At 39.9% G+C, this 26,067-nt stretch overlaps 6 non-coding genes across 6 annotated transcripts; all 6 read right to left on the minus strand.

The window, feature by feature from the left end:
• Positions 1-906: 906 nt before the first annotated feature.
• Positions 907-1,120, minus strand: LOC140563220 (small nucleolar RNA U3). Its single transcript, XR_011980439.1, has one exon. It is a non-coding gene; the product is annotated as a small nucleolar RNA U3 (small nucleolar RNA).
• A 2,592-nt stretch (positions 1,121-3,712) lies between these two features.
• Positions 3,713-3,926, minus strand: LOC140563221 (small nucleolar RNA U3). The gene has a single exon (XR_011980440.1). It is a non-coding gene; the product is annotated as a small nucleolar RNA U3 (small nucleolar RNA).
• An 11,026-nt stretch (positions 3,927-14,952) lies between these two features.
• Positions 14,953-15,166, minus strand: LOC140563244 (small nucleolar RNA U3). Its single transcript, XR_011980463.1, has one exon. It is a non-coding gene; the product is annotated as a small nucleolar RNA U3 (small nucleolar RNA).
• A 2,588-nt stretch (positions 15,167-17,754) lies between these two features.
• On the minus strand, positions 17,755-17,968 carry LOC140563222 (small nucleolar RNA U3). Its single transcript, XR_011980441.1, has one exon. It is a non-coding gene; the product is annotated as a small nucleolar RNA U3 (small nucleolar RNA).
• A 2,591-nt stretch (positions 17,969-20,559) lies between these two features.
• LOC140563223 (small nucleolar RNA U3) lies at positions 20,560-20,773 on the minus strand. The gene has a single exon (XR_011980442.1). It is a non-coding gene; the product is annotated as a small nucleolar RNA U3 (small nucleolar RNA).
• Positions 20,774-23,362: 2,589 nt separating this feature from the next.
• LOC140563245 (small nucleolar RNA U3) lies at positions 23,363-23,576 on the minus strand. The gene has a single exon (XR_011980464.1). It is a non-coding gene; the product is annotated as a small nucleolar RNA U3 (small nucleolar RNA).
• Positions 23,577-26,067: the final 2,491 nt, after the last annotated feature.

Here is a 26,067-nt window from a genome sequence, read left to right on the forward strand (position 1 = left end):
AATAAACTCATAAAACAGGTCTGGATAAAAAAAATTGATGGTACCTTTAACTAAATATTTTGTTGCACCACCTTTTGAAGTAGTCACTGCAATCAAACGATTCCTGTAACTGTCAATGAGACTTCTGCACCACTCAGCAGGTATTTTGGCCCACTCCTCATGAGCAAACTGCTCCAGTTGTGTCAGGTTTGAAGGGTGTCTTTTCCAGATGGCATGTTTCAGCTCCTTCCAAAGATGCCCAATAGGATTTAGGTCAGGGCTCATAGAAGGCCATTTCATGTTTTCCTTTCAGCCATTCTTGTGTTTTTAGCTGTTCGTTTTGGGTCATTATCCCGTTGCAAGACCCATGCCCTGCGACTGAGAGTAAGCCTTCTGACACTGGGCAGCACATTTCTCTCTAGAATCCCTTGATAGTCTTGAGATTTCATTGTACCCTGCACAGATTCAAGACACCCTGTGCCAGATGCAGCAAAGCAGCCCCAGAACATAACAGAGCCTCCTCCATGTTTCATGCACGTTGCTCTTAAGAGAGAGAGGAAAGACAACACATTGAACTGATATTGAAATCAAACATGAGCGTCGTTTCAACATTGACTCGACGTCCACAGGTTTTCGGGATGTTTGTGGGATGAGATCACATGGAAACCACTTAAATTCAGAGCAATATTTGTCCCATTTTGCTTGAATTTTTCAAACTTAAGGACTTTTGTAATATATTGCTTTTAAGTAACTCAGCAGTAAACAGCCTTGTAAACTCATTTAAACATCTATAAACAAAGACAATAAATCAGACCATCATCAGATATAGATGTATTACTTGCTTAGAACATGAATAAGTCAAACCAAAATGACTCAAAAAAAAAGCAAGTTTCATCTTCTTTTAGTTCACCAGAAATTATAATGCTAACCACTCTGAACATGCTCTCTTCCTCCCATACTCTATAAAGAGCAGAGAACGGTCATCAATGATAAAGGCCTTTGATGAAGATCACAAGCCGATACCCGATTCGCGCTCAGAAGAGCGCATCGCTACTCGTCATCGTGGTTAGGGAGACGTAACACTTTCTAATCACACTTCCAAGTTAGGAACTATAGAAATGATCCCTGAAAGTATAGTCTTAACTTCTCTCGGCGCTCGCTGCTCCACTACCTTAAATAACGCCAACGCACGGAGACGGTGGACTGAGCGATTATACGTTGAGACACGCGTAGAGAAAGTTGAAGCAGTAAAAACGCCCCAGGAACGCGTAAAGATCAAAAATATCATAGACTGGAAAATTAAAAGCTACCGATTATAAATTGATATTATATTTAAATGCGACCAGAAGAAAAATCTTGTGGGTCAGCATTTCATAGACGTTATTCTGTATATAAACGTGTTTTGCTTCATTATCCTTCTCTTTATAAAACTAATTTGCAATAAAAAGAGAAAAAACGTTTTTTACATATTTAAATGTTGTCACATCCCAGAATACTTTGCGCTGATAACCAAATGTCCCGTTTTTAAACGGTTTCAGTTTAAGGAGAGTTTCAGTACAAATTCAGCACTGGGTAGAATATCACATGCTGTCTCCTGTGTGTTTATTTCTGGATGTGTGAAAAATATACGAATGCTTTATTTTCATGTTGACGTGGTAAAATCAGAAACCTGAAAGCCGTCTCTTAAAACAGTCCCCGGGAAATCAGTCGCATGTTTCTAGTTCCGCCATGCTAAACTCTTCACCAGTGCGTCTGATCTTAGACAGCATCGTTAGATTTGCTTCGTTTGTAAAGCTCATGTCATGTTTAATGGTTTTAGTGCCAGCTGTGTAGAAAGGAGAATGATTATTTCTACAGGGAAAGCGACACGAGGTTGTCTGTTGACTTCTAAACGAATTTGTTTCACAGCTTGTTCGTCTCTTCTGGACCAGTGTGAGAAAGAGCAACAGAAAGAAGATGATGCTTTCTTTTTTTCGTGGTCATTTAGTCAACCAGTCTGATTTCCTCAACCTAAACTAACTTCTACACGGTTTTATTGTTTCAATGAATCGCCTCAACTCATCCATTCATAAGTATATTTTTTGTAAATTTGTCTTTAAATCATCTTTATATACCACTATTGTTGTGTCTACTGTTGTTAAAATTAATGTGGTAATTTTAATTATTGTTATTCTTGTGGTTATTGTCACTGTTGTAATTCTTTGGCACAATTGTACTCATTACAGTCACACTAAGGAAGCCACACTGAATCTGACAGAATGAGACAGAGGGATATATATTGTTTGATTTTTAGGCAAAATCAACCTTTTTATTTATAAGTATAATTTTGTAAATTGTAAATGTTTAGGATGGTTCAGACCAGTTATGCAACTTTATCTAAGTTTATTTTAGTTTTGAAACAAAAGAAAGCAAAGGTTGGCAATTTCAGAAACCCCTAAACATAACTCTACTAAACTACCAATAACATGAACCTATTAGGTGATACGAAATAAAAACTACCATTTATAAATTAATATTATGTCTTAATGTGAAGAAATGTATAATATTTTGGGCGAGAATGACATATTTTGCATTTTACTTTACAGTGACTATATAAACATTCCTTGCACCTTTAGACTGCCCAGTGAGTACTGAACTGATATTGAAATTATACACACGTGGACAAAATTGTTGGTACCCCTTGGTTAATGAAATAAAAACTCACCATGGTCACAGAAATAACTTAAATCTGACAAAAGTAATAATAAATAGAAATTCTATGAAAATGAACAAATGAAAATCTGTCATTGCTTTTCAACCATGCTTCATCAGAATTATAAAAAAAATAATAAACTCATAAAACAGGTCTGGATAAAAAAAATTGATGGTACCTTTAACTAAATATTTTGTTGCACAACCTTTTGAGGTAGTCACTGCAATCAAACGATTCCTGTAACTGTCAATGAGACTTCTGCACCACTCAGCAGGTATTTTGGCCCACTCCTCATGAGCAAACTGCTCCAGTTGTGTCAGGTTTGAAGGGTGTCTTTTCCAGATGGCATGTTTCAGCTCCTTCCAAAGATGCCCAATAGGATTTAGGTCAGGGCTCATAGAAGGCCATTTCATGTTTTCCTTTCAGCCATTCTTGTGTTTTTAGCTGTTCGTTTTGGGTCATTATCCCGTTGCAAGACCCATGCCCTGCGACTGAGAGTAAGCCTTCTGACACTGGGCAGCACATTTCTCTCTAGAATCCCTTGATAGTCTTGAGATTTCATTGTACCCTGCACAGATTCAAGACACCCTGTGCCAGATGCAGCAAAGCAGCCCCAGAACATAACAGAGCCTCCTCCATGTTTCATGCACGTTGCTCTTAAGAGAGAGAGGAAAGACAACACATTGAACTGATATTGAAATCAAACATGAGCGTCGTTTCAACATTGACTCGACGTCCACAGGTTTTCGGGATGTTTGTGGGATGAGATCACATGGAAACCACTTAAATTCAGAGCAATATTTGTCCCATTTTGCTTGAATTTTTCAAACTTAAGGACTTTTGTAATATATTGCTTTTAAGTAACTCAGCAGTAAACAGCCTTGTAAACTCATTTAAACATCTATAAACAAAGACAATAAATCAGACCATCATCAGATATAGATGTATTACTTGCTTAGAACATGAATAAGTCAAACCAAAATGACTCAAAAAAAAAAGCAAGTTTCATCTTCTTTTAGTTCACCAGAAATTATAATGCTAACCACTCTGAACATGCTCTCTTCCTCCCATACTCTATAAAGAGCAGAGAACGGTCATCAATGATAAAGGCCTTTGATGAAGATCACAAGCCGATACCCGATTCGCGCTCAGAAGAGCGCATCGCTACTCGTCATCGTGGTTAGGGAGACGTAACACTTTCTAATCACACTTCCAAGTTAGGAACTATAGAAATGATCCCTGAAAGTATAGTCTTGACTTCTCTCGGCGCTCGCTGCTCCACTACCTTAAATAACGCCAACGCACGGAGACGGTGGACTGAGCGATTATACGTTGAGACACGCGTAGAGAAAGTTGAAGCAGTAAAAACGCCCCAGGAACGCGTAAAGATCAAAAATATCATAGACTGGAAAATTAAAAGCTACCGATTATAAATTGATATTATATTTAAATGCGACCAGAAGAAAAATCTTGTGGGTCAGCATTTCATAGACGTTATTCTGTATATAAACGTGTTTTGCTTCATTATCCTTCTCTTTATAAAACTAATTTGCAATAAAAAGAGAAAAAACGTTTTTTACATATTTAAATGTTGTCACATCCCAGAATACTTTGCGCTGATAACCAAATGTCCCGTTTTTAAACGGTTTCAGTTTAAGGAGAGTTTCAGTACAAATTCAGCACTGGGTAGAATATCACATGCTGTCTCCTGTGTGTTTATTTCTGGATGTGTGAAAAATATACGAATGCTTTATTTTCATGTTGACGTGGTAAAATCAGAAACCTGAAAGCCGTCTCTTAAAACAGTCCCCGGGAAATCAGTCGCATGTTTCTAGTTCCGCAATGCTAAACTCTTCACCAGTGCGTCTGTTAAACAGCATCGTTAGATTTGCTTCGTTTGTAAAGCTCATGTCATGTGTGACCTGTGGTAGTATAGCAACACCCGACTACGCCACCTGGGGAATTTCACCCCAGGAAATATTCTATAAATCTTAAAAGCACCTAGACACACAGGTAAGCCTGAACAATATTCAGAGACATGGATTGAGGTAATTAGAAAGGTTTATTCACCACCATGTATAAAATCACTCATTTATTAATATTATTTAAAATTAACAACAAACACAATAAGAAAAATAAACAAAGAATATAATAACAAAATTACAGGAGCTCCAAAGAACTGGGATATCGGCTGTGGGCGTCCAATTACAGGTGGCCTAGCCCTGTCTGCATTCTAAAGTCTCCAATACACACACACACACACACACACACACACACACACAAAAGTGCAGTGCACGTGAACTCACACCACCGCAAGTAAGGTGCCAAACCACGAGTGAACAGACAGGAAAGGAGCATCCAGATGTCCTATAAGAAGAAGAGACACAATTAGAATCCACAATGGCTCTGATCACTGGAACCAGAGGACTCCCCACAGCCAGAATGATCTCCCACAAATAACCAATAATAATAATAATAATAATAATAATAATAATAATAATAAACAAACAAAAAAAATAATTCTTTAAAATATTCCACACGATAAACCAAGAACTGCTGCCAAATGAAATGAAACGGTAAATCAATTAACCAAAAATGCACAGCATAAAGCCATCAATTGATAACCAAATCATTAAATGCAAAAATAACAAAATCCATTCAAATAGAACAAAACAACCAAGCAGCAAAGTAATCAAACAAAATAATAAACAAAGGCAAATCAAAATAAAACTAGGAAACAAAATAGAAAAAAAACAAAACCAACCAAACAAAAGTAACAAACCCAGCAAAACAGCAGCGGCTCCAATTTCACCATGTAGGTATTAAACATTTATTATTAAAACAAGAGATGACGAGTAGTTGCTTTCAGGTCTGCACGTTCCAATAGTCCGGCGCCACCTGGACTGGTCAATGGCGACGCTCCCACAGAACGCTTTAGCTGCTGCTATGCACAAGCTCACACCCAGTTAGCTGTTGCACCAATCCACATTACACCTACTGTTAGACGCTGTCTCAGCACAACCTGCTTACAGGAGCGGTAAAAGCGCAGTGAATCCACAACAAATGGCTACAGTGTTGAAGCTGTTTCCGAGAGCTCTGTGCTAATGCACCACAGACTCAGAAGAGGGGGAAGCTTGCATAGACCGGCACGCCAACACACCGTCTGATGACCGTCGCCGAAGTCACAACAGACCCTAGCAGAATGAAGCTCTCCATACACCCAGCACCGCCGTATGTATATATGCTAAAGCTAATGCTCACCCCGATTGTATCCACCTGGCGCTTCCGTAAGGGGAGGGGGAAAACAGCGCATCACCTTGACTACGGTGGCTGACAGGGCTCACCAGACACTCGTAGCCAGGCAAAGGCTGCACTGGTTACATTCTACTCCCACACATTGTGTCGGCGTCCCGCAGACAGACCAATCCCATACAAACACAACTAATCCCATGGTCTAAAATATGCCCGTGTCCAATTGCTTGAGCCAGGTACCTGAGAAGGTGCAGTCCCATTACCCCCCACTGACACTGGTAAATGATAGAGATTTCGGTGCTGGCCAGCATTGACCCGAGGCGTCCGTCGCCTGGCCTCCAACTGAGGGCTGCATGCTTCTGTCAGGGACTCAATGGGCACTACAGCACCAACTCCTACACTGGCTAGTGGGCTTACCTCTGCAGGGTTCTCTACAGTTGGATCAGTGTGGGACGGCTGAGGAGGTCTAGGCGGATCCTGAGCAGTACCAACGACAACCCACTGCCCTGGATCTTCTCCGCACCTTTGGTCACTCTCCACCCCTAAACTTGGGTTTACCACCTGAGGAGCCACTACAGGTGGACTCTGAGGAACCGGCTTCAACATCACTCGATGTACTTGTTGCACTCGGTCAGGGTCTTGCACTGGGGACACAGAATATACCACTCCACCAGGTTCCGGTGCCCTCACTACCTTATGGACAACTGCACTCCAAGCATCCTGGATCTTATTACGCCCTCGCACCGAGTTGTCCCGCAAATAAACCAACTGTCCCACTTCCAATGGGTTAGGCTTCACGAACTGGTCATAACGTTCCTTCCTGCGTTGGGCTGCAGCTTGCAGTCTCTCCCTAGCCCCCTCAAAAGCCACTTGAAGGCGCCGCTGATGCTCCTGAACCCAGTCACAGATTCCTCCACCCTCTACTGTCTCCACTCTACCTAGCAGAAAATCTACTGGGAGCTGGGGTTCCTGTCCAAACATCAGAAAATGAGGAGATTCTCCTGTAGACTGATGAACAGCAGAGTTATAACTGAACACAAGCTGAGGCAAATAATCAGGCCAGCGGGTTTTCTGCTCATGGGACAAGGTACGTAACAGGTTATGCATAGTGCGGTTAAACCTCTCGCATTGGCCATTACCTTGGGGGTGGTAGGGGGTAGTGTGAGTCTTCTGGACCCCGTAAAGATCACAAAGTTGGTGCACAAGAGCACTCTCAAAACTCCGACCACAGTCCGAATGCAACCGGGCTGGAACCCCATACCGATAAAACCAGTCTTTAATCAGCACACTTGCCACGGTAGAAGCCCTCTGATCACGTGTAGGTACAACTAGAGTAAACTTGGAGAAAACATCAGTTAACACCAACACCTGTTCAGTGCCATCCCTAGCAGGCTCTAGGAAAGAGAAGTCAATGGCCACAACCTCATTTGGCCTTGAAGCCAACAGGTGCCCTAAAGGAGCCCGGGGCCTCACTTGTGGGGGTTTGGCAAGAGTACATCTCTCACATTTCTGACACCATAGTTTAATATCACTAGCCATCCCTGGCCAGTAACATCTTTCTCTTACCAATCTGGTGGTACGCTCTACACCTTGGTGGCCAAGATTATCATGGAGTTGATGTAAAACCTCCTCCTGCAGACTCTCAGGAAGTAACAGCTGAAAAACCTCTTCTCCCCCTTCTGGTTTGAGGATCCTACGATGCAACAGTCCATCAACAGCAACTATTCTCTCCCACTGACGCAAAAAACCTTGCGTTCGAGCTGGTAACCCTTCCCGGACTAATCGACTGGGCAACCTCTGCTCCTGCCAGAACGGGAGAAATGCACCAATACCCGAATCAGCTTCTTGTAGTTGCTTCAAATCAGCAGGGGTACGAGAGGGAAAGGCAAAAATTGAATATTGAGCCACCAGTTGTGCCTCACATCTCCCCATGGCCTGCTGTTGAAGGGTCAAGGGTAAGCATGACCCTCCCATGGCTGGTTCCAACGGCAACGCTAGAGCCGATGAACACTGCCGAGATAATGAGTCTGCATTTTTATTTGTTCGCCCTGGCCGATACCGAACAGTATAATGGAATGCAGACAACTGAGCCACCCACCGTTGCTCGGTGGCACCCAACTTGGCAGTATCCAAATGGCTCAACGGATTATTATCTGTCCACACCACACACTGCTGGCCCCAAAGGTATTCCCTAAACTTTTCGGTCATGGCCCACTTCAGACCCAGGAACTCAAGCTTCATCGAACTGTACATTTTCTCATTGGGGTTAAGGCTACGGCTAGCATAGGCAATTGGACGAACTCGACCATCCTGCTCCTGAGATAATACTGCTCCCAACCCCTGATGACTAGCATCAACTTCTAAAATAAAAGGAAGGGAGAAGTTAGCAAAAGCCAGAGTGGGAGCATTAACCAATTTTGACTTCAGCTCCTGAAAGCTAGACTCACATGCTTGGGACCAAACATCTACTAGACGCGGCCCTTGGCCTCTCCGAGTCTTTGTCCCACCCACCTCAGCTACTAGATGGTGCAATGGGCCAGCCAATTTCGAGAACCCTTGAATAAACCGCCGATAATAACTAGCAAAACCAAGAAAGGAACGCAACTCAGGGACTGAAGTCGGACGTGGCCAATTAGCCACAGCGGATACCTTTTCAGGGTCTGTAGACACACCCTGGTTTGATACAAGGTGGCCCAAGTACCGGACTTGTTGTTGAAAGAAACAACATTTCTCCAGATTTGCCTTCAAGCCCTCTTGCTGCAGTCGACTCAGCACAAGCTCCAAGCGTCCCACATGCTGGTCGATGTCAGAAGAAAAAACGATAATATCATCCAAGTACAACAGCAGGGACTGACAATTCTGGTCACCAAACATTCTTTCCATGAGCCTCTGGAACGTACTTGGGGCATTACACAAACCAAACGGCATACGATTGAACTCGAAAAGACCAAAGGGGGTACAAAAGGCTGTTTTGGGACGGTCCTGCTCAGTAACCGAAATCTGATTATACCCGCTGGCCAAATCCATAGTGGTAAACCACTGAGCCCCTGACAAAGCATCCAAAGTTTCCTCAATACGAGGAAGGGGAAATGCATCCTTCCTGGTTTTATTATTAAGCTGACGGTAGTCGACACACATACGGAGATTGCCATTTTTCTTCTTTACCAATACAATGGGTGAGGCATAGGGACTACAACTTTCCCGAATAACACGGCTATCAAGCAACTGTCTAATGTGCGCCTTCACTGCATCATAGTCAGATGGAGGAATGCGCCGATAACGTTGCCTCACTGGTGCATCATCAAGCAAAGGGATGTCATGAGAAATTAGCCCAGTGCAACCAAGATCCCCCTCAAATGCAGAGAATACAGAAGCATACTTCTGCAGCAGCGACTTCACCCGAATCTGCTCTTCAGAAGAAAGACTGGACAAATCTAGACCCTCAATCTGCTCTAAAATAGGGCTGACTTGGGCTACCTGAGCCTGGGCTAGGGCTACCACAGCAGGGACTTCCCTCACCACTTCAGTGACTCCAGCAGGCAAACTCACAACTTGGGCTTGGGACAGCAAGCCCAAAGGACAACGGGGATGCAAAGCTACCCTCGCCTGCCCCACATTCACCACTGGAACATATACTGTCCCCCGAGCTACCTTAACCAAGGAGGTAGAGATCAACAGGCCATCTGGTAAAGAAGAAGAATTATTAAAAGGTTCAAACAAAACACCTTCAGGGGCCTCACCTAGCTGGCTACAACATGTAGCAGCAACCATTTTCAGAGTGCCTGCTGGAATGAATATAGGCCTGCGGCCCCTCACTCTTGCTACTCTGGCTGGTGCTATAAAGGACCTACCAGAGGTCTGATGGCAGTATTGCAGAGCCTGTTGCCAAGGTGGTGAAGCATGTACTACTGGAGGTTGACTGAATAATGAGGAGCCATGCTGGCCAAACAATTCGTGATAACACTCACGAATGACATTCATGCCCAGAACACCTGGCACTGAACCAGCAGACCCTGGGGAATCCTTTACAACCAACCAACCACGGTCTAGGATAAGTTTGCCCAGCACCTCAACCTGCAACTCCACATAACCCACATAGGGAATATCCAACCCATTAGCAGCACGCAACTGTAGCCACCGACAAGACTGCAGTTTACCCTGAAGATGCTGCTGAAAGAAGCTTTCCGTGATAGTAGACACCATCGACCCAGTGTCTAGCAAACAATCAACTACTACACCCCCCAACCGAACTGCTACTTTTGGACACTGGCCTATTAAAGAGGTTACCTGAGAATGCCTCACTGAACTAGGTAGCATAGAGCCTATTTGGTCCCCTCCCAATGTGTGGCTCTGCACACTGGAGGGAGCTAGTTTTCCGCTGGCTGAGAATAAGAAGTACCACGGGGCTGACGCATTACACCACCAGGGCGCCCAGAAGCTCGCTCATTATCACACTCTCGAGCATAATGCCCAGATTGCTGGCAACGCCTACAAATTACATTGGACCGTATAGACCTAGAAGAGTGAACGGGAACTTGTAGACTAGCAATACTCTGTGTCAACTGGTTTATCTGTTCTTGCTGTTTAACAAGCATCGCCTTTAATTCTGCCATTTCTGATGAGCTAGGGTGGGCTAAAGAAGGTTGAGGGCCAGGTGACTGTCTAGACAGTTGTAATGCACACATAGAAGGGACGGAGTAACTCCTACCTCTACTATTATCACTCGGCCTACCCTCCTGCTCCCACCGGATGGCCTCGGTGCGCACCTGCAACATGGAAAGTGTTGGCGTCAGCCGGACTAGCCGCTTCAACTCCCTGCAAAGAGCAGAATCATTGACATGTTCCACAAACTGGTCACGCACCAGCACATCAGCATCGGGCACCATGTTAGGAGCACAGTTCTGAATTCTATCCATTAAAGCTAAAAGGGCATGTGAATATTCTTGCAAAGACTCTCCATCCAACTGCTTACGACTAAAGAAGCTCTCCTGCAAAGCAACATATGATTTAGAACACCCATACAACTCTCTAAGGATAGATAAAATCTTACATGGATCTTCCCTTTCTACTCTTGGTCTATACTTTATTTCATCTTTGGCTTCACCCTCCAAATGGTCCAACATAAAATAAGCCTGGTCAAGGGGCCCTAAATGACGAGCACGAATGCTGGCATGTACCTCATCAACCCACTCCTCAATACTGATCCCGGTCCTGCCTCTAAACATGGGACACTTCCGTTCACGAGGGATATATAGCAACCTTTCAGGAGGTGCACGAATACCTACTGGTTCTAGAGGGTCTGAACTAGCATTACTGGGTCCTTCCCCTGACTGCACTGCAGCTTGTTCTTGTAAAAGACGCTCATTGTCTGCCTTAAGTTGGCGCACAAGATCTCTCAGCTCTTGGAGCTCACTTGCCATAATTAGAATAGGGAAAGGGGGAGAGACAAAAAAAAAATTCCCTTCAGTACTCCACACCAGCACCCAAATGCACACTAAACCCTGATGAGCCAACTGCTGTTTCGCTTAAATGGCCAAAAAAAAACTTCTAGTAAAAAAAAAGACTGGGAAGACAAGAATAAATCCAACCAAAAACCTCAAAGACACGTCTCTGTAATTCAATCCTGCCGACTAACGCCACAAATGTGACCTGTGGTAGTATAGCAACACCCGACTACGCCACCTGGGGAATTTCACCCCAGGAAATATTCTATAAATCTTAAAAGCACCTAGACACACAGGTAAGCCTGAACAATATTCAGAGACATGGATTGAGGTAATTAGAAAGGTTTATTCACCACCATGTATAAAATCACTCATTTATTAATATTATTTAAAATTAACAACAAACACAATAAGAAAAATAAACAAAGAATATAATAACAAAATTACAGGAGCTCCAAAGAACTGGGATATCGGCTGTGGGCGTCCAATTACAGGTGGCCTAGCCCTGTCTGCATTCTAAAGTCTCCAATACACACACACACACACACACACACACACACACACAAAAGTGCAGTGCACGTGAACTCACACCACCGCAAGTAAGGTGCCAAACCACGAGTGAACAGACAGGAAAGGAGCATCCAGATGTCCTATAAGAAGAAGAGACACAATTAGAATCCACAATGGCTCTGATCACTGGAACCAGAGGACTCCCCACAGCCAGAATGATCTCCCACAAATAACCAATAATAATAATAATAATAATAATAATAAACAAACAAAAAAAATAATTCTTTAAAATATTCCACACGATAAACCAAGAACTGCTGCCAAATGAAATGAAACGGTAAATCAATTAACCAAAAATGCACAGCATAAAGCCATCAATTGATAACCAAATCATTAAATGCAAAAATAACAAAATCCATTCAAATAGAACAAAACAACCAAGCAGCAAAGTAATCAAACAAAATAATAAACAAAGGCAAATCAAAATAAAACTAGGAAACAAAATAGAAAAAAAACAAAACCAACCAAACAAAAGTAACAAACCCAGCAAAACAGCAGCGGCTCCAATTTCACCATGTAGGTATTAAACATTTATTATTAAAACAAGAGATGACGAGTAGTTGCTTTCAGGTCTGCACGTTCCAATAGTCCGGCGCCACCTGGACTGGTCAATGGCGACGCTCCCACAGAACGCTTTAGCTGCTGCTATGCACAAGCTCACACCCAGTTAGCTGTTGCACCAATCCACATTACACCTACTGTTAGACGCTGTCTCAGCACAACCTGCTTACAGGAGCGGTAAAAGCGCAGTGAATCCACAACAAATGGCTACAGTGTTGAAGCTGTTTCCGAGAGCTCTGTGCTAATGCACCACAGACTCAGAAGAGGGGGAAGCTTGCATAGACCGGCACGCCAACACACCGTCTGATGACCGTCGCCGAAGTCACAACAGACCCTAGCAGAATGAAGCTCTCCATACACCCAGCACCGCCGTATGTATATATGCTAAAGCTAATGCTCACCCCGATTGTATCCACCTGGCGCTTCCGTAAGGGGAGGGGGAAAACAGCGCATCACCTTGACTACGGTGGCTGACAGGGCTCACCAGACACTCGTAGCCAGGCAAAGGCTGCACTGGTTACACATGTTTAATGGTTTTAGTGCCAGCTGTGTAGAAAGGAGAATGATTATTTTACAGGGAAAGCGACACGAGGTTGTCTGTTGACTTCTAAACGAATTTGTTTCACAGCTTGTTCGTCTCTTCTGGACCAGTGTGAGAAAGAGCAACAGAAAGAAGATGATGCTTTCTTTTTTTCGTGGTCATTTAGTCAACCAGTCTGATTTCCTCAACCTAAACTAACTTCTACACGGTTTTATTGTTTCAATGAATCGCCTCAACTCATCCATTCTTAAGTATATTTTTTGTAAATTTGTCTTTAAATCATCTTTATATACCACTATTGTTGTGTCTACTGTTGTTAAAATTAATGTGGTAATTTTAATTATTGTTATTCTTGTGGTTATTGTCACTGTTGTAATTCTTTGGCACAATTGTACTCATTACAGTCACACTAAGGAAGCCACACTGAATCTGACAGAATGAGACAGAGGGATATATATTGTTTGATTTTTAGGCAAAATCAACCTTTTTATTTATAAGTATAATTTTGTAAATTGTAAATGTTTAGGATGGTTCAGACCAGTTATGCAACTTTATCTAAGTTTATTTTAGTTTTGAAACAAAAGAAAGCAAAGGTTGGCAATTTCAGAAACCCCTAAACATAACTCTACTAAACTACCAATAACATGAACCTATTAGGTGATACGAAATAAAAACTACCATTTATAAATTAATATTATGTCTTAATGTGAAGAAATGTATAATATTTTGGGCGAGAATGACATATTTTGCATTTTACTTTACAGTGACTATATAAACATTCCTTGCACCTTTAGACTGCCCAGTGAGTACTGAACTGATATTGAAATTATACACACGTGGACAAAATTGTTGGTACCCCTTGGTTAATGAAATAAAAACTCACCATGGTCACAGAAATAACTTAAATCTGACAAAAGTAATAATAAATAGAAATTCTATGAAAATGAACAAATGAAAATCTGACATTGCTTTTCAACCATGCTTCATCAGAATTATAAAAAAAATAATAAACTCATAAAACAGGTCTGGATAAAAAAAATTGATGGTACCCTTAACTAAATATTTTGTTGCACAACCTTTTGAGGTAGTCACTGCAATCAAACGATTCCTGTAACTGTCAATGAGACTTCTGCACCACTCAGCAGGTATTTTGGCCCACTCCTCATGAGCAAACTGCTCCAGTTGTGTCAGGTTTGAAGGGTGTCTTTTCCAGATGGCATGTTTCAGCTCCTTCCAAAGATGCTCAATAGGATTTAGGTCAGGGCTCATAGAAGGCCATTTCATGTTTTCCTTTCAGCCATTCTTGTGTTTTTAGCTGTTCGTTTTGGGTCATTATCCCGTTGCAAGACCCATGCCCTGCGACTGAGAGTAAGCCTTCTGACACTGGGCAGCACATTTCTCTCTAGAATCCCTTGATAGTCTTGAGATTTCATTGTACCCTGCACAGATTCAAGACACCCTGTGCCAGATGCAGCAAAGCAGCCCCAGAACATAACAGAGCCTCCTCCATGTTTCATGCACGTTGCTCTTAAGAGAGAGAGGAAAGACAACACATTGAACTGATATTGAAATCAAACATGAGCGTCGTTTCAACATTGACTCGACGTCCACAGGTTTTCGGGATGTTTGTGGGATGAGATCACATGGAAACCACTTAAATTCAGAGCAATATTTGTCCCATTTTGCTTGAATGTTTCAAACTTAAGGACTTTTGTAATATATTGCTTTTAAGTAACTCAGCAGTAAGCAGCCTTGTAAACTCATTTAAACATCTATAAACAAAGACAATAAATCAGACCATTATCAGATATAGATGTATTACTTGCTTAGAACATGAGAAAGACAAACCAAAATGACTTAAAAAAAAAAGCAAGTTTCATCTTTTTTTTAGTTTACCAGAAATTATAATGGTAACCACTCTGAACATGCACTCTTCCTCCCATATTCTATAAAGAGCAGACAACGGTCATCAATGATAAAGGCTTTTGATGAATATCACAAGCCGATACCCGATTCGCGCTCAGAAGGGTGCATCGCTACTCGTCATCGTGGTTAGGGAGACGTAACACTTTCTAATCACACTTCCAAGTTAGGAACTATAGAAATGATCCCTGAAAGTATAGTCTTGACTTCTCTCGGCGCTCGCTGCTCCACTACCTTAAATAACGCCAACGCACGGAGACGGTGGACTGAGCGATTATACGTTGAGACACGCGTAGAGAAAGTTGAAGCAGTAAAAACGCCCCAGGAACGCGTAAAGATCAAAATTATCATAGACTGGAAAATTAAAAGCTACCGATTATAAATTGATATTATATTTAAATGCGACCAGAAGAAAAATCTTGTGGGTCAGCATTTCATAGACGTTATTCTGTATATAAACGTGTTTTGCTTCATTATCCTTCTCTTTATAAAACTAATTTGCAATAAAAAGAGAAAAAACGTTTTTTACATATTTAAATGTTGTCACATCCCAGAATACTTTGCGCTGATAACCAAATGTCCCGTTTTTAAACGGTTTCTGTTTAAGGAGAGTTTCAGTACAAATTCAGCACTGGGTAGAATATCACATGCTGTCTCCTGTGTGTTTATTTCTGGATGTGTGAAAAATATACGAATGCTTTATTTTCATGTTGACGTGGTAAAATCAGAAACCTGAAAGTCGTCTCTTAAAACAGTCCCCGGGAAATCAGTCGCATGTTTCTAGTTCCGCAATGCTAAACTCTTCACCAGTGCGTCTGTTAAACAGCATCGTTAGATTTGCTTCGTTTGTAAAGCTCATGTCATGTTTAATGGTTTTAGTGCCAGCTGTGTAGAAAGGAGAATGATTATTTTACAGGGAAAGCGACACGAGGTTGTCTGTTGACTTCTAAACGAATTTGTTTCACAGCTTGTTCGTCTCTTCTGGACCAGTGTGAGAAAGAGCAACAGAAAGAAGATGATGCTTTCTTTTTTTCGTGGTCATTTAGTCAACCAGTCTGATTTCCTCAACCTAAACTAACTTCTACACGGTTTTATTGTTTCAATGAATCGCCTCAACTCATCCATTCTTAAGTATATTTTTTGTAAATTTGTCTTTAAATCATCTTTATATACCACTATTGTTGTGTCTACTGTTGTTAAAATTAATGTGGTAATTTTAATTATTGTTATTCTTGTGGTTATTGTCACTGTTGTAATTCTTTGGCACAATTGTACTCATTACAGTCACACTAAGGAAGCCACACTGAATCTGACAGAATGAGACAGAGGGATATATATTGTTTGATTTTTAGGCAAAATCAACCTTTTTATTTATAAGTATAATTTTGTAAATTGTAAATGTTTAGGATGGTTCAGACCGGTTATGCAACTTTATCTAAGTTTATTTTAGTTTTGAAACAAAAGAAAGCAAAGGTTGGCAATTTCAGAAACCCCTAAACATAACTCTACTAAACTACCAATAACATGAACCTATTAGGTGATACGAAATAAAAACTACCATTTATAAATTAATATTATGTCTTAATGTGAAGAAATGTATAATATTTTGGGCGAGAATGACATATTTTGCATTTTACTTTACAGTGACTATATAAACATTCCTTGCACCTTTAGACTGCCCAGTGAGTACTGAACTGATATTGAAATTATACACACGTGGACAAAATTGTTGGTACCCCTTGGTTAATGAAATAAAAACTCACCATGGTCACAGAAATAACTTAAATCTGACAAAAGTAATAATAAATAGAAATTCTATGAAAATGAACAAATGAAAATCTGACATTGCTTTTCAACCATGCTTCATCAGAATTATAAAAAAAATAATAAACTCATAAAACAGGTCTGGATAAAAAAAATTGATGGTACCCTTAACTAAATATTTTGTTGCACAACCTTTTGAGGTAGTCACTGCAATCAAACGATTCCTGTAACTGTCAATGAGACTTCTGCACCACTCAGCAGGTATTTTGGCCCACTCCTCATGAGCAAACTGCTCCAGTTGTGTCAGGTTTGAAGGGTGTCTTTTCCAGATGGCATGTTTCAGCTCCTTCCAAAGATGCTCAATAGGATTTAGGTCAGGGCTCATAGAAGGCCATTTCATGTTTTCCTTTCAGCCATTCTTGTGTTTTTAGCTGTTCGTTTTGGGTCATTATCCCGTTGCAAGACCCATGCCCTGCGACTGAGAGTAAGCCTTCTGACACTGGGCAGCACATTTCTCTCCTTGATAGTCTTGATAGTCTTGAGATTTCATTGTACCCTGCACAGATTCAAGACACCCTGTGCCAGATGCAGCAAAGCAGCCCCAGAACATAACAGAGCCTCCTCCATGTTTCATGCACGTTGCTCTTAAGAGAGAGAGGAAAGACAACACATTGAACTGATATTGAAATCAAACATGAGCGTCGTTTCAACATTGACTCGACGTCCACAGGTTTTCGGGATGTTTGTGGGATGAGATCACATGGAAACCACTTAAATTCAGAGCAATATTTGTCCCATTTTGCTTGAATTTTTCAAACTTAAGGACTTTTGTAATATATTGCTTTTAAGTAACTCAGCAGTAAACAGCCTTGTAAACTCATTTAAACATCTATAAACAAAGACAATAAATCAGACCATCATCAGATATAGATGTATTACTTGCTTAGAACATGAATAAGTCAAACCAAAATGACTCAAAAAAAAAGCAAGTTTCATCTTCTTTTAGTTCACCAGAAATTATAATGCTAACCACTCTGAACATGCTCTCTTCCTCCCATACTCTATAAAGAGCAGAGAACGGTCATCAATGATAAAGGCCTTTGATGAAGATCACAAGCCGATACCCGATTCGCGCTCAGAAGAGCGCATCGCTACTCGTCATCGTGGTTAGGGAGACGTAACACTTTCTAATCACACTTCCAAGTTAGGAACTATAGAAATGATCCCTGAAAGTATAGTCTTAACTTCTCTCGGCGCTCGCTGCTCCACTACCTTAAATAACGCCAACGCACGGAGACGGTGGACTGAGCGATTATACGTTGAGACACGCGTAGAGAAAGTTGAAGCAGTAAAAACGCCCCAGGAACGCGTAAAGATCAAAAATATCATAGACTGGAAAATTAAAAGCTACCGATTATAAATTGATATTATATTTAAATGCGACCAGAAGAAAAATCTTGTGGGTCAGCATTTCATAGACGTTATTCTGTATATAAACGTGTTTTGCTTCATTATCCTTCTCTTTATAAAACTAATTTGCAATAAAAAGAGAAAAAACGTTTTTTACATATTTAAATGTTGTCACATCCCAGAATACTTTGCGCTGATAACCAAATGTCCCGTTTTTAAACGGTTTCAGTTTAAGGAGAGTTTCAGTACAAATTCAGCACTGGGTAGAATATCACATGCTGTCTCCTGTGTGTTTATTTCTGGATGTGTGAAAAATATACGAATGCTTTATTTTCATGTTGACGTGGTAAAATCAGAAACCTGAAAGCCGTCTCTTAAAACAGTCCCCGGGAAATCAGTCGCATGTTTCTAGTTCCGCCATGCTAAACTCTTCACCAGTGCGTCTGATCTTAGACAGCATCGTTAGATTTGCTTCGTTTGTAAAGCTCATGTCATGTTTAATGGTTTTAGTGCCAGCTGTGTAGAAAGGAGAATGATTATTTCTACAGGGAAAGCGACACGAGGTTGTCTGTTGACTTCTAAACGAATTTGTTTCACAGCTTGTTCGTCTCTTCTGGACCAGTGTGAGAAAGAGCAACAGAAAGAAGATGATGCTTTCTTTTTTTCGTGGTCATTTAGTCAACCAGTCTGATTTCCTCAACCTAAACTAACTTCTACACGGTTTTATTGTTTCAATGAATCGCCTCAACTCATCCATTCATAAGTATATTTTTTGTAAATTTGTCTTTAAATCATCTTTATATACCACTATTGTTGTGTCTACTGTTGTTAAAATTAATGTGGTAATTTTAATTATTGTTATTCTTGTGGTTATTGTCACTGTTGTAATTCTTTGGCACAATTGTACTCATTACAGTCACACTAAGGAAGCCACACTGAATCTGACAGAATGAGACAGAGGGATATATATTGTTTGATTTTTAGGCAAAATCAACCTTTTTATTTATAAGTATAATTTTGTAAATTGTAAATGTTTAGGATGGTTCAGACCAGTTATGCAACTTTATCTAAGTTTATTTTAGTTTTGAAACAAAAGAAAGCAAAGGTTGGCAATTTCAGAAACCCCTAAACATAACTCTACTAAACTACCAATAACATGAACCTATTAGGTGATACGAAATAAAAACTACCATTTATAAATTAATATTATGTCTTAATGTGAAGAAATGTATAATATTTTGGGCGAGAATGACATATTTTGCATTTTACTTTACAGTGACTATATAAACATTCCTTGCACCTTTAGACTGCCCAGTGAGTACTGAACTGATATTGAAATTATACACACGTGGACAAAATTGTTGGTACCCCTTGGTTAATGAAATAAAAACTCACCATGGTCACAGAAATAACTTAAATCTGACAAAAGTAATAATAAATAGAAATTCTATGAAAATGAACAAATGAAAATCTGTCATTGCTTTTCAACCATGCTTCATCAGAATTATAAAAAAAATAATAAACTCATAAAACAGGTCTGGATAAAAAAAATTGATGGTACCTTTAACTAAATATTTTGTTGCACAACCTTTTGAGGTAGTCACTGCAATCAAACGATTCCTGTAACTGTCAATGAGACTTCTGCACCACTCAGCAGGTATTTTGGCCCACTCCTCATGAGCAAACTGCTCCAGTTGTGTCAGGTTTGAAGGGTGTCTTTTCCAGATGGCATGTTTCAGCTCCTTCCAAAGATGCCCAATAGGATTTAGGTCAGGGCTCATAGAAGGCCATTTCATGTTTTCCTTTCAGCCATTCTTGTGTTTTTAGCTGTTCGTTTTGGGTCATTATCCCGTTGCAAGACCCATGCCCTGCGACTGAGAGTAAGCCTTCTGACACTGGGCAGCACATTTCTCTCTAGAATCCCTTGATAGTCTTGAGATTTCATTGTACCCTGCACAGATTCAAGACACCCTGTGCCAGATGCAGCAAAGCAGCCCCAGAACATAACAGAGCCTCCTCCATGTTTCATGCACGTTGCTCTTAAGAGAGAGAGGAAAGACAACACATTGAACTGATATTGAAATCAAACATGAGCGTCGTTTCAACATTGACTCGACGTCCACAGGTTTTCGGGATGTTTGTGGGATGAGATCACATGGAAACCACTTAAATTCAGAGCAATATTTGTCCCATTTTGCTTGAATTTTTCAAACTTAAGGACTTTTGTAATATATTGCTTTTAAGTAACTCAGCAGTAAACAGCCTTGTAAACTCATTTAAACATCTATAAACAAAGACAATAAATCAGACCATCATCAGATATAGATGTATTACTTGCTTAGAACATGAATAAGTCAAACCAAAATGACTCAAAAAAAAAGCAAGTTTCATCTTCTTTTAGTTCACCAGAAATTATAATGCTAACCACTCTGAACATGCTCTCTTCCTCCCATACTCTATAAAGAGCAGAGAACGGTCATCAATGATAAAGGCCTTTGATGAAGATCACAAGCCGATACCCGATTCGCGCTCAGAAGAGCGCATCGCTACTCGTCATCGTGGTTAGGGAGACGTAACACTTTCTAATCACACTTCCAAGTTAGGAACTATAGAAATGATCCCTGAAAGTATAGTCTTGACTTCTCTCGGCGCTCGCTGCTCCACTACCTTAAATAACGCCAACGCACGGAGACGGTGGACTGAGCGATTATACGTTGAGACACGCGTAGAGAAAGTTGAAGCAGTAAAAACGCCCCAGGAACGCGTAAAGATCAAAAATATCATAGACTGGAAAATTAAAAGCTACCGATTATAAATTGATATTATATTTAAATGCGACCAGAAGAAAAATCTTGTGGGTCAGCATTTCATAGACGTTATTCTGTATATAAACGTGTTTTGCTTCATTATCCTTCTCTTTATAAAACTAATTTGCAATAAAAAGAGAAAAAACGTTTTTTACATATTTAAATGTTGTCACATCCCAGAATACTTTGCGCTGATAACCAAATGTCCCGTTTTTAAACGGTTTCAGTTTAAGGAGAGTTTCAGTACAAATTCAGCACTGGGTAGAATATCACATGCTGTCTCCTGTGTGTTTATTTCTGGATGTGTGAAAAATATACGAATGCTTTATTTTCATGTTGACGTGGTAAAATCAGAAACCTGAAAGCCGTCTCTTAAAACAGTCCCCGGGAAATCAGTCGCATGTTTCTAGTTCCGCAATGCTAAACTCTTCACCAGTGCGTCTGTTAAACAGCATCGTTAGATTTGCTTCGTTTGTAAAGCTCATGTCATGTTTAATGGTTTTAGTGCCAGCTGTGTAGAAAGGAGAATGATTATTTTACAGGGAAAGCGACACGAGGTTGTCTGTTGACTTCTAAACGAATTTGTTTCACAGCTTGTTCGTCTCTTCTGGACCAGTGTGAGAAAGAGCAACAGAAAGAAGATGATGCTTTCTTTTTTTCGTGGTCATTTAGTCAACCAGTCTGATTTCCTCAACCTAAACTAACTTCTACACGGTTTTATTGTTTCAATGAATCGCCTCAACTCATCCATTCTTAAGTATATTTTTTGTAAATTTGTCTTTAAATCATCTTTATATACCACTATTGTTGTGTCTACTGTTGTTAAAATTAATGTGGTAATTTTAATTATTGTTATTCTTGTGGTTATTGTCACTGTTGTAATTCTTTGGCACAATTGTACTCATTACAGTCACACTAAGGAAGCCACACTGAATCTGACAGAATGAGACAGAGGGATATATATTGTTTGATTTTTAGGCAAAATCAACCTTTTTATTTATAAGTATAATTTTGTAAATTGTAAATGTTTAGGATGGTTCAGACCAGTTATGCAACTTTATCTAAGTTTATTTTAGTTTTGAAACAAAAGAAAGCAAAGGTTGGCAATTTCAGAAACCCCTAAACATAACTCTACTAAACTACCAATAACATGAACCTATTAGGTGATACGAAATAAAAACTACCATTTATAAATTAATATTATGTCTTAATGTGAAGAAATGTATAATATTTTGGGCGAGAATGACATATTTTGCATTTTACTTTACAGTGACTATATAAACATTCCTTGCACCTTTAGACTGCCCAGTGAGTACTGAACTGATATTGAAATTATACACACGTGGACAAAATTGTTGGTACCCCTTGGTTAATGAAATAAAAACTCACCATGGTCACAGAAATAACTTAAATCTGACAAAAGTAATAATAAATAGAAATTCTATGAAAATGAACAAATGAAAATCTGACATTGCTTTTCAACCATGCTTCATCAGAATTATAAAAAAAATAATAAACTCATAAAACAGGTCTGGATAAAAAAAATTGATGGTACCCTTAACTAAATATTTTGTTGCACAACCTTTTGAGGTAGTCACTGCAATCAAACGATTCCTGTAACTGTCAATGAGACTTCTGCACCACTCAGCAGGTATTTTGGCCCACTCCTCATGAGCAAACTGCTCCAGTTGTGTCAGGTTTGAAGGGTGTCTTTTCCAGATGGCATGTTTCAGCTCCTTCCAAAGATGCTCAATAGGATTTAGGTCAGGGCTCATAGAAGGCCATTTCATGTTTTCCTTTCAGCCATTCTTGTGTTTTTAGCTGTTCGTTTTGGGTCATTATCCCGTTGCAAGACCCATGCCCTGCGACTGAGAGTAAGCCTTCTGACACTGGGCAGCACATTTCTCTCTAGAATCCCTTGATAGTCTTGAGATTTCATTGTACCCTGCACAGATTCAAGACACCCTGTGCCAGATGCAGCAAAGCAGCCCCAGAACATAACAGAGCCTCCTCCATGTTTCATGCACGTTGCTCTTAAGAGAGAGAGGAAAGACAACACATTGAACTGATATTGAAATCAAACATGAGCGTCGTTTCAACATTGACTCGACGTCCACAGGTTTTCGGGATGTTTGTGGGATGAGATCACATGGAAACCACTTAAATTCAGAGCAATATTTGTCCCATTTTGCTTGAATGTTTCAAACTTAAGGACTTTTGTAATATATTGCTTTTAAGTAACTCAGCAGTAAGCAGCCTTGTAAACTCATTTAAACATCTATAAACAAAGACAATAAATCAGACCATTATCAGATATAGATGTATTACTTGCTTAGAACATGAGAAAGACAAACCAAAATGACTTAAAAAAAAAAGCAAGTTTCATCTTTTTTTTAGTTTACCAGAAATTATAATGGTAACCACTCTGAACATGCACTCTTCCTCCCATATTCTATAAAGAGCAGACAACGGTCATCAATGATAAAGGCTTTTGATGAATATCACAAGCCGATACCCGATTCGCGCTCAGAAGGGTGCATCGCTACTCGTCATCGTGGTTAGGGAGACGTAACACTTTCTAATCACACTTCCAAGTTAGGAACTATAGAAATGATCCCTGAAAGTATAGTCTTGACTTCTCTCGGCGCTCGCTGCTCCACTACCTTAAATAACGCCAACGCACGGAGACGGTGGACTGAGCGATTATACGTTGAGACACGCGTAGAGAAAGTTGAAGCAGTAAAAACGCCCCAGGAACGCGTAAAGATCAAAATTATCATAGACTGGAAAATTAAAAGCTACCGATTATAAATTGATATTATATTTAAATGCGACCAGAAGAAAAATCTTGTGGGTCAGCATTTCATAGACGTTATTCTGTATATAAACGTGTTTTGCTTCATTATCCTTCTCTTTATAAAACTAATTTGCAATAAAAAGAGAAAAAACGTTTTTTACATATTTAAATGTTGTCACATCCCAGAATACTTTGCGCTGATAACCAAATGTCCCGTTTTTAAACGGTTTCTGTTTAAGGAGAGTTTCAGTACAAATTCAGCACTGGGTAGAATATCACATGCTGTCTCCTGTGTGTTTATTTCTGGATGTGTGAAAAATATACGAATGCTTTATTTTCATGTTGACGTGGTAAAATCAGAAACCTGAAAGTCGTCTCTTAAAACAGTCCCCGGGAAATCAGTCGCATGTTTCTAGTTCCGCAATGCTAAACTCTTCACCAGTGCGTCTGTTAAACAGCATCGTTAGATTTGCTTCGTTTGTAAAGCTCATGTCATGTTTAATGGTTTTAGTGCCAGCTGTGTAGAAAGGAGAATGATTATTTTACAGGGAAAGCGACACGAGGTTGTCTGTTGACTTCTAAACGAATTTGTTTCACAGCTTGTTCGTCTCTTCTGGACCAGTGTGAGAAAGAGCAACAGAAAGAAGATGATGCTTTCTTTTTTTCGTGGTCATTTAGTCAACCAGTCTGATTTCCTCAACCTAAACTAACTTCTACACGGTTTTATTGTTTCAATGAATCGCCTCAACTCATCCATTCTTAAGTATATTTTTTGTAAATTTGTCTTTAAATCATCTTTATATACCACTATTGTTGTGTCTACTGTTGTTAAAATTAATGTGGTAATTTTAATTATTGTTATTCTTGTGGTTATTGTCACTGTTGTAATTCTTTGGCACAATTGTACTCATTACAGTCACACTAAGGAAGCCACACTGAATCTGACAGAATGAGACAGAGGGATATATATTGTTTGATTTTTAGGCAAAATCAACCTTTTTATTTATAAGTATAATTTTGTAAATTGTAAATGTTTAGGATGGTTCAGACCGGTTATGCAACTTTATCTAAGTTTATTTTAGTTTTGAAACAAAAGAAAGCAAAGGTTGGCAATTTCAGAAACCCCTAAACATAACTCTACTAAACTACCAATAACATGAACCTATTAGGTGATACGAAATAAAAACTACCATTTATAAATTAATATTATGTCTTAATGTGAAGAAATGTATAATATTTTGGGCGAGAATGACATATTTTGCATTTTACTTTACAGTGACTATATAAACATTCCTTGCACCTTTAGACTGCCCAGTGAGTACTGAACTGATATTGAAATTATACACACGTGGACAAAATTGTTGGTACCCCTTGGTTAATGAAATAAAAACTCACCATGGTCACAGAAATAACTTAAATCTGACAAAAGTAATAATAAATAGAAATTCTATGAAAATGAACAAATGAAAATCTGACATTGCTTTTCAACCATGCTTCATCAGAATTATAAAAAAAATAATAAACTCATAAAACAGGTCTGGATAAAAAAAATTGATGGTACCCTTAACTAAATATTTTGTTGCACAACCTTTTGAGGTAGTCACTGCAATCAAACGATTCCTGTAACTGTCAATGAGACTTCTGCACCACTCAGCAGGTATTTTGGCCCACTCCTCATGAGCAAACTGCTCCAGTTGTGTCAGGTTTGAAGGGTGTCTTTTCCAGATGGCATGTTTCAGCTCCTTCCAAAGATGCTCAATAGGATTTAGGTCAGGGCTCATAGAAGGCCATTTCATGTTTTCCTTTCAGCCATTCTTGTGTTTTTAGCTGTTCGTTTTGGGTCATTATCCCGTTGCAAGACCCATGCCCTGCGACTGAGAGTAAGCCTTCTGACACTGGGCAGCACATTTCTCTCCTTGATAGTCTTGATAGTCTTGAGATTTCATTGTACCCTGCACAGATTCAAGACACCCTGTGCCAGATGCAGCAAAGCAGCCCCAGAACATAACAGAGCCTCCTCCATGTTTCATGCACGTTGCTCTTAAGAGAGAGAGGAAAGACAACACATTGAACTGATATTGAAATCAAACATGAGCGTCGTTTCAACATTGACTCCACGTCCACAGGTTTTCGGGATGTTTGTGGGATGAGATCACATAGAAACCACTTAAATTCAGAGCAATATTTGTCCCATTTTGCTTGAATTTTTCAAACTCAAGGACTTTTGTAATATATTGCTTTTAAGTAACTCAGCAGTAAACAGCCTTGTAAACTCATTTAAACATCTATAAACAAAGACAATAAATCAGACCATCATCAGATATAGA

Source organism: Salminus brasiliensis, chromosome 9, assembly GCF_030463535.1.
Source record: "Salminus brasiliensis chromosome 9, fSalBra1.hap2, whole genome shotgun sequence".
Classification (NCBI taxonomy): Eukaryota; Metazoa; Chordata; class Actinopteri; order Characiformes; family Bryconidae; genus Salminus; species Salminus brasiliensis.